The following is a 9729-nucleotide window of genomic DNA, read 5'->3' as shown; positions in this document are numbered from 1 at the left end:
TGAAACCTTAAAGTGTGAAATGTCTTTTATAGGGGTGGGGTGGGGTGGGGGGGTCATCTTGTCTCCTTCTCTGCTTTCTCTCTACTCCCCCTTGTGGTCAAAGTGTTAAATGCAACACGTGTGGAATTTATTTATTTATTTATTTATTTTTTTCAGAGGCAGCAACATGAGTCGTTGGATAAAACACAGGCTGCATTGAAATCACCAGCTGTTGTCCGTAATGATGAAAACATCCCTAACTTAGCATGAATTTATAATTATGCAAAAAGCAAATTTGAATCTCTTTACTGGAACTTCTCAATTCCCATTCAGGCTCCCAGGAGAGAGCTGGTGTGAATCATATGCAGAAATTGTGTGTGTGTGTGCGTGTGTTATTTTTTTTAATGCAGATCTCAGATGCTTCATAATGAAACTTTTGTGGAGTCCCAAAACCACAACAAATGAACTTTTCTGAGAAGTATTTGTACGTATCTGCTTACAATAAGGGCTCTAGTCCTTCTTTGTCTTCTCTGATAAAATAGACGTCTCTCCAGGATTTGTTTCAGGCCAAAACCTTTTCTCCAACTCTCACCTTCTGTTCTCCTGTTTCAGCTTCATTTTGCTCTTCTTTTTCTCTCCCGCTTCTTCACATGACTTCTATTTTCAATGGGTTGTGTAAATGAAGTGTAAATGTAAATGTATTGGTGTGTTATTTATGCACAGCCCAGTAAGAGAAACACATTCAGCTTGTAAACAGCTGCATTACCTGTGGGCTCCTGCACACCTGCTAGTGCAGAGCAGTTAGCCTTTATACAGATGCAAACTGTCAATCATTTCATGCACACACACACACACAACAAATGCGTATAAATGTGCACAAATGGGGCAAACAAGTTGAAAAACACACACATGCGACAAATAAAAATGTGTATGCAAACCACAATGTGCGCACACACGCAGGCTGACACATCACACTATATAATGGCATGTGCAGAGCTCACAAAATCACACGCATGCACACAGATACACACACACTCTTGGATGGACAGAGCTATGATAAACTCAAAAAGGATGAGCGAGTGAGGGATTGATCATTCATGCTATTTCATTTTTGTGCTGATTTGAAAATCTTCTTGAAAACACAAATGTTCAACATGTAGATGTCTGCTAACAGGATTCACCACAAAGAGCCGGTTCTTCCTCTCCCTCCATTAACTGTTCACTCTTCTTTAAAAGTCAAGTTCATTAATTTACCACCCACAGAAACTTTGGATGAAGAAAAGAAAATCACATCTAATTTCAGACTGACAAAAAAAAGCCACTAATATATGCTGCACTTTTTCTATAGCAGTCAATATAGTTACAGCTGGAAATCAATTGAATTAGCAGAAATACATTTAGACAGTGTGAGGGCGAAAATAAAAGCTGTTTCCTCCTTCTCCCCCTCCGTTATCTGTCACTGTCCTCTGTGCTTCAGCTGCTTCTGCTTCAGGCTGTGTTCTTAAAGATGTCCAAGAAAAGAGAAAAAATCTAATTATTCTGCTCTCCACGTACATTTTTTTTTTCAACAAATTTGCATTCCTTCATCTTAGATTTATTTTTTTATTTCTTTCTTTTTTTAGGATTTTTATTTGTAGATTTTCACAAGAGTTCTTAAATGTGATGGAGAGGATGTTCTGCGTGTGTGTGTGTGTGTGTGTGTGTGTGTGTGTGTGTGAGAATGGGTGAGTGTGTGATTGGCTGGAGTTAAACTAAAAGTTAAAAGGGAGCAACTGCTTTCACTGATAATAATAATGACGACGATAATAATAATAATAATAGTGAGGATGCATTCACTGAATAATCAGAATAATAATGATTTTCCTCTAAAACCTTGTTCCAATTGGTGAAATTAATTGAGGGGGGAAAAAGCTTTCGGCAAACACAGCAAGCCAACAGACCGCAGCATCAGCCTCATTGTTCAAACTTAATTATTCTCCTAAACTTTTTTCTTTTTGTGTGTGTGTGCGCGTGCAAACTTTGCCTTTCAAACAAATCAGCCCCCATCTGCTTTAATAAAGCAGCTCCTTTGCATGTCGGTTGGAGCAGCTGATGTATAGGGGACGGCGGAGCGGCGGGCTCCGGCGGGCTGCAGCCGGCTGCAGGCTTCAGGTGTGCGGGGAGCAGAGCTGGCACTTCGCCCTCCGCTCTCCAAGCAAAGCGCACCGCCGAGCGCAATCCACTATTTACCCGACTTTTTTTGTTGTTGTTGTGTTTTTTTTTTTACCCCCTTCTTCTTCTTCTTGACATACAAACATGTGGCGTGTAAATATGAAAATGAATGAGTGTGAAGGCTCTCCTGGCAGTGACTTCTCTCTCTCTCTCTCCCTCCCTCCCTCTCTCTCTGTCCCCGGAGATCAGCGCGTCGGAGAGGAGCGGCTGTAAAAACCAAAGTGGGGCAATGAGACAAGCTGCGCCACAGCTGGCAAATCATCGATTTGAGCATCAGAAACGGGGAGGGGCGGTTCGTTTACCTGCCACCCTCTCAAAGCAAACCCTCCTCACATGCCGCTACTCTCCTCTCCTCTACTTCACCCCCGCCGCTCGCAGCGCACGGTCGCTCGCATTTCTGCGCTCCTTCCGCTGCGTGCGCTCCCCAACTTCAGCTTCTGCCGGCGCGATTTCTGCCAGACGACTTCCCTCCCCTCCTCCTCCTCCTCCTCCTCCTCCTCCTCCTCAATCTCATCCGCGGGACTTCTGACTTTTCAAAGAAAAGAAAAGAAAAAGCATCGTGCAGATTTCTTTTCGCCGCCTCCTCCTCCTCGACAGAAGCAGTCGGCTGTTTTTGGATCTCGTCGTGGAGCGGTGACAAGAGGTTGCTCAACTTTTGATGGAAAACGAGAGGTCGATCGACTGCTGACTTTAAAGGTACCGTCATTTTCACTGCTCCTCCTCACTCATCTGCTCCGCTGTCATTGTCACTGCCTCCTGAATCACTTTTCTTATTGCACGACTTTACAAAAAGAAAGAAAAAAACACGGAGTCTCTCTTTAGAATTAGAAAGATAAATTACTGGCAGCTAAACGAATTAAAAGCAATTTTACAGAACTATCCTCCAAATCACTTAAAACCCCCACACACACACCAAAAGTGGCTGCCGGGATTTAATATTTCAGAAGGAGAGAGGGAGAGAAAGCGCACTATGAATGACATGTTTAATGGTAAATATAAATGCACCCATTCAGAACTTTTTTTTTTTTGTCATGTAATTTTTTTAAATGCAGAAATGGGCCTGTGTCATTTCTGCACAAATAAGCAAAGCACTCGTGATATTTGCAGAGTCAAGTTCATCCATCTCCTCTAATTCATTTAACATCTTACTCAGTAGCAGAGGAGCAAGAAGTGATGCTGGTCCTGACCTGAGCCCTTCAGGGGTTTTTAATAAGTTTAGACTTTTACCTGTTCTTAAAAAAAAAACTGCTTCATCTTTATCATTTAAAAGAAGCCCTTTTCCCCTCATCATAATGAAGTGTGTTGTCAGACATGTCCATTAGAAATGCTGGAGCTATCTCAGCCCAACTGCCCATCTACTTTTACTACTTTTTATTAGGCCATTAGAGCCACTTCATTTATTCTCTCCATATACTTACTATTTAATTATGTGTCAACTTGCTTCAACACTTTTATTGCTGTAGCATGAAACACTTTGTGTGACTGTGAGAAACACACTGACGGAGCCCCAACAAGCTAAAAAAAAAAAAAATAATAATAAGGTGGGGGAGACACAAAAAGAAAAAGCGTTTCAGGGAAACAAACAGTTAATGAGTTTATGACTTTGTTTCTGCCTGACTTGGTGTGAGGCCGTCAGAGATGATACAGAGATGGTGTAGTAATGCTGTTCAGTCTGCTTTGCAGGTTTTGTCACAGTGCTGGTAAAGTAATTTCAGGTACAGCCAGACCTGTGTGTGTGTGTGTGTGTGTGTGAGATAGAGACGGGGAGCTCAGTTATGAGAAGATGGTGTGCCATCCTATCAATGTGTGTGTGGATATTGATGTTCTGTGGTTTACAGGTTTTTAAAGGTTCCACACTCAATGCTTCTTTTGAAAATAGCTGACACTTCTAACACACACACAAACACACACACACACACACACACACACACACACACATATGTTGGTACCTTTCGTGCTGATATTCAACATTATATATACATATACATCAGCACAAATACTCAACAACAGATAAATCTGGTGTTTGTGTTGTGGGTCCAAACTGTCCTGAAGACTGTATTTGTTAAATCATCTGTGTTGCAGTGTGGAAGTGATGACAAAGTGCAGAGCGAATTACACTAAAGTCTGCTGAACAAAGTTTGCATTAAATCAGAAACTCGACCAGATAATTAAAGGGCAATTATCAGGTCTTTGGTGTCACTGGCTGTTTATTATCTTGCTGCTGCCATCAGGTTGTTTGCTTCACTTGCTCACATGAGATTTGAGGTCAAGCATGGAACCTCAGCATGGGAACCAAAAAAAGAAGAAGAAAAGAAAACATGTTATGGCAGCATGGTGCCTTTAATCTATCTGTAGATCTGTGGCAGCTCAAGGTGCAGTGGCTTATCTGGTCAGTGGCTCTGACAGCAGAGACATACAGTCCTTTTCCTGTCTCATGCTGCCATGTGTCACTTCTGGTAAAAGTCCTCAGACAAAGACGAAAGCCTCAACGGCAGCTTGTGAACGGTGAGACAAAACTTCTCGGTTTTATTCCTCAAAGCTGTGAATCTTCATATCCAACCACTTTTTTTTTCTCCTAAATCACTTTGTGGTTGTGAAAGTGACACAAAAATTCTCATGTAGGTTATCCACGGCAGAACGCCAACTCTGCTTGGCAAAATTTGTCTGAGTAAACTTGTTTGACAGGAATGATAAGAATCAGCACAAGGACGGCAGCGTTACATTTGACAGGCAGGTCACACAGATCCGGTAGTGAAGCGTCAACATCTGTCACCGTTTATTAGTGTGTTATTTATCCCTCTGAATGTGTTCTGTCATGTTCTCCGTCCCTTAACAACCCGGCTGTGATATTCAATTAGAAAAAGACCTGACAAAACAAGTGTTTCCATCGTTCTACCTGTAACTTAGAGTTTTATCCTCGTGAGATTTTCTCCTCCCCCTGTAGCTTTAGTTTTGTTTTCATTAAAACTAATCGAAACTAATTGACACTGCATTTACTGTACCGTAGTAGTGTGATAGCAGGAAATCAGCTTTACTGTTCTCAAACAGTCTGTTTTGTCTCCGGGGGGGATTCCTTTTTTAAAATCCCAGCGACTCTTTTGCATCACAACTCTTTTCATGGTGACCCGAGGTTGCCGGTTCTCGCATCACACGAAGAGTCGAGTCGAGTACGGGAAGGGGGGACCGGCTCTTCATATCACCAGTTAAACCCTGCTCCCCCAACAGAGCAGATCAGATTAGTCAAGTACAATACAGCGGCTTGCGTGTTGGCGTGCTGAGCCATCACTCGCCGTCAGGTTAATGGATGTTGAGGAGCAGGTTGTCAGCTGAGAGCGAAAGAAGACGGCAAAGTTTGTCCCATAACCCCGAGAGACCAATTAGTTTGTACGGTGGAGGGAACAGGTTGTGATTATTTTTGTTGTTGTTTTCGTGTCTCCTATTTAGTGTGCTTCATCACTTTGCTTTAAAATTGAATTACGCTCCAAATAATCAGTTTTATTACTCTCAGGTAAATAAAAATGTCCAAAGTTGATGTTTCTACGCACACGCACACACAAAGGAGGCTCTATCCACTTGCAGTAACTACACTGTCTTAGCTTTGTGTTGGGTTGTGCTTTGAATTCCTGCTGCTAAAAAAAATAAATAAAAAAAATAAAAAAAGAAAGATGCAGATTATTAAAACCCCTACTGCTGAATATTTGCTGGGAGTTTAGATCTGGGCTGCGCCTCACTTTGCTGAGACTGATATCTCGGCTAAAACCATTAATCGTCTTTCTTTACCACCTCGATAATTATCACTGTAGCAAAATAACAGCTCAGCAAACAGTGAAATTATACCTGTGGTAGGGAGCAGAGTAAATACCTGTTTAGCTGCCAGCAAATGTATTTATTAGACTGTCGCCAGTAAATAAGAGGCCTGTCTCGTTTTTTAATGTGTGGCTCTTTGGGGATTCCATCCCTCCACACACACGCCCCCCCACCCCCCCACTCCAATCCCTCCCCTGTATGAAATAGCTCTGTTATGACTGCTAATAGTGAAGAAAGATAACAATGATTCCCAACGTTTCTTTTTTTTTTCCTTCTTCTTTTTTGATGACATGTTGAAGCTAGTTTGGAGAAAGAAAAGGCTGGTGACTTAATAGACGCTGCTGCATTCCAGGGCTCAAATATGTAAGACCTGCCCCCCCCCCCAAACACCTCCACCACCTCCTCCCTATGATCGTTATAGACATACCACCCTGGGTGCACGCTTAGTGTGTGATTCAGGAGTTACAGCTCATTTTGTCATTATCTGGAAAAGTTCTTTATGAAGACAGAAAAAGAGAAAGGGAGATGGGGGGGTTATGTTGTCCCAGCATGTTGGACTGCATTTATCCTGGCATAGTCTTTACATACTGTTGATCCAGATTCCTTGGCTTAGTGATAAAAGCATCACATTGTTTTCGGGTCCTCACAATCAGCCCCGATTGTTGAATGGGTTGGCGTGTCCTTCCCGGGAGATACAAAAAAAACAAACAAAAAAAAAAAAAAACTAAAGTCCGTCATGTTGGTTTTGTCACGCTTTTACAAAATGATATCCCTTCCATGTTTGTGTATATATATTTATATATGTATCTTTTTATTTTTTGTGATTCCTGTTATTTAGTGTGCTTCATGCCACCGTAGAAAATATAATTTAAGAAAGCATACACATTTAAGTTTTCACGGTTCAAATAACATTATTACAAGTCTCAACATATGCTTTTTTTGTTTTTTTCTTTTCCTAATTCTTGAGAGGAATGGAAAAAAAAAAAGTCTTTGTCTCTTATTCCGTTTTCTTGTCTTCATCCGATCTGTGTAGGTTTTTCTGAATCCTTTGTTCAGTGTAAGAAAACGAGAGCGATTTAGAGGAAAGCGCATCCCGCTAAGATCAGGTTGTTAATACCCACCCACATACTCCAATGAAACAATTTCAACAGAAACTGTATTCTCTCTGTCTCACACACACACTAACACACACATACACACACCCTTGCGTTATCAACTGTTTTGCTCATCTGGATGGATGATGCATCCTTTGACAAGGGATTAAACATGTAAAGAAAAATATGTAGATAAAGGACCACATCCTTAAGTCTGCACCTCTCATTCAATACTTTTTGCCTAATCCTCAATATTAAGAGCTGTATTTGCTCAATCTCTGCTTTCATCTCGCTGTACAGCATCACTTGCATACTGAGACGGGTAACACCATCCCATCACCTGCCTTCATTTCCTTAACACTCCCAAGAACTCCCCACAAGGCCGGGGTACTGTGCCCTTCACCACCTCTGCAATACTTCAGGAAAAACCCAGCAGGACGTGGCAACCTTTCTCACCCCTCCAGTCTGTCCTCTCTCTGTGCCACAAATCCGTCTACAGTATCTCTTTCTGTCTCCTACACACACACACACACACACACACACACACACACAAACACCCCTGTCTTTCTAACTCTATTAACTGTTTATTTGTTGCGATCCACGAGGCAGAAATTAAAGTTTAATTATTCAGTCATGTGATGACCAAGGCCCAGCGAGCAGTGACAGAAAAGTCATTTCTTTAAAATCTGCTCTGTCTCTGATGCCCGTTGATTTGTCTCTGACTAATTGGTTTTATAATTCAATAAAGCTGAGGAGAAGGAGAGTGAGAGAAGAAGTAGGGGGCTGATGGGGGGGTTAATCGAGGCAGTGAAGGGTTGTGAATCATTAATACAGATGCCTGTGACACGGGACTGACCCAGCATGGCTCGGCATCAGCATCAGATGATGCCAGGGCTGACTGCAGTGCCAGAATTCAGGCCAAGGTGTGAACCCGGAGGGCAGAGGCAAAGGCAACCAGGACGAGCGCCCCGCTGCTGAGCGGATGCACGTGTGTCTGTCTGCATGCGTGTCATGCATCTGCGTGGGAGTTGCATTGTGTACAGTGCACGCCACACGCCGTAAGGGTGGGCGGCGAAAGTGGAGTGTTACGAGGTGCGAACAAGGGCTGTGAGTGGAGCCTCACCAAAGAGAGGGGAGGGGGGTTCAAACGTTTGTCTTCCAAGGCAACGCAGAGACCCGGCGAGGCCAGCTGGCGTTGAGGCCTTCCTGTTAGCAGACCTGAGGTGGAGGCCATTCACTCCGCTTCTATTTCTGTCGACTTCATGTGATTATAAAACAATTAAGCACTTAGGAGCCGAATCTCAGTTCATTACATTCCCCTTGTTCGTTCTTTCTCTCTTCTCTACTTCCTCCCACACCGAAGTGCAGACATGAGAAATGTAGAAATCACCTTATTTCACTAGTAATTGAAAGCCACACTCGCTGTATTAGAGGCTAATGGGAAACACGAAACTTGTTTTATTTAGGGGATATCTTCAATATGAAACATTTAGCCTGTGTGCTTAGCTCATAACAACTGATGAGGCAGTTTTTCATGGTGTACAGATGTTTTATGGGGGAACACTAATAATCCACCTTTCACTCCCGGACTCTACAGTTTTGAACTCGTAAAAAAAAAAAAAAATCATCAGACAAACAAGTAAATTTCAGGGAAGATGTGAGTGAAGTGAAACCTTCACAGGCTGAGTGATGACGCATGATCACTGAGTATTTTGGATTTCTGAACTTGTCATATTGTTTTGTGTGAAAAATGTAGATATTCCTTTCTTGCTTCTAATGTATTTTGAAACTTACATCATGACCTACAAATGCCAGCGGCAATCCTTTCATTCATGATGCAAAATTCACCCAGGCATTGTGGATACAGATAATGCTATCAGCCTCTTCATCAATTCACTGTTTTGTTAAGAGACTGATCTCATTTTTGTTCACTCTTACTACTCATTTAACAGCTTGTTGGTTTTGCTCGGCATCTAATGTATACCACCCTCGTTTTCTGTTTTTCACTGTACATGACATCTTACGTCTCACTGAGGTTCGTCTGTGCACACACACACTGCTGCAGCCGTGTTTTAACACGTTTCCCCCGACAGATTATTTAATTCTTTAGCATCTAATAATATCATTATGTCTGCATGTGTGTGTGTGTGTGTGTGTTTGTTTTTTTATTATTATTATTGAGGGTGACACCTACAGAAAGAGCTCAAAGTTGAACCACTGACAGCTCTTACCCCACGCTGTTTGTGTTTGTGTGCTCAGACTAATTTGTATTAGTAATCCAAATAATCGCATTAATGCCCATTAGACGCATCATAAGTGGCGAGCATGAAGACATCACAAACACCTACGTACAGTAAGTGAAGGCGCCGGCTTCGCCTGACACAGTGCTTCTCAGTGCTGAGCCAACAATGACACATTTTCTTACTCATTTTTAGTCTTTCCCCCTCTTTGTGCGTTGATTATTAGTAAAGAAACAGACATCATATTTCATTCTTCCTGAGATATAAACGTGTGGTTTAAAGAGCAGCAGATGTGACAGTTTAGATAAGTGTGTTATGGTGAAAACACAGAGTATCTGTGGTAATACACACAGAGGTGATGACATGTATCTGCGGTGTAATGCTATGACTCCTGCCAT

At 42.2% G+C, this 9729-nt stretch overlaps 1 protein-coding gene across 7 annotated transcripts in view; it reads left to right on the top strand.

Annotated features, from left to right (window-relative positions):
• Nucleotides 1–2487: 2487 nt before the first annotated feature.
• The window catches only part of satb1b (SATB homeobox 1b), a 60921-nt gene continuing 53679 nt past the window's right edge, over nucleotides 2488–9729 (top strand). For 2 of the 7 annotated variants that reach the window (XM_029503339.1, XM_029503337.1), the window contains exon 1: nucleotides 2488–2886. The gene's annotated coding sequence lies outside the window, so the exon portion shown is untranslated. The remainder of the gene's footprint in view (nucleotides 2887–9729) is intronic. The other 5 variants (XM_029503336.1, XM_029503330.1, XM_029503338.1 and 2 more) reach the window with 3 other exon arrangements.

This window comes from Echeneis naucrates, chromosome 6 (assembly GCF_900963305.1).
Source record: "Echeneis naucrates chromosome 6, fEcheNa1.1, whole genome shotgun sequence".
NCBI lineage: Eukaryota > Metazoa > Chordata > Actinopteri > Carangiformes > Echeneidae > Echeneis > Echeneis naucrates.
The sequence above is the reverse complement of the archived record's forward strand: the minus strand, read 5'-3'. Positions and strand labels throughout refer to the sequence as shown.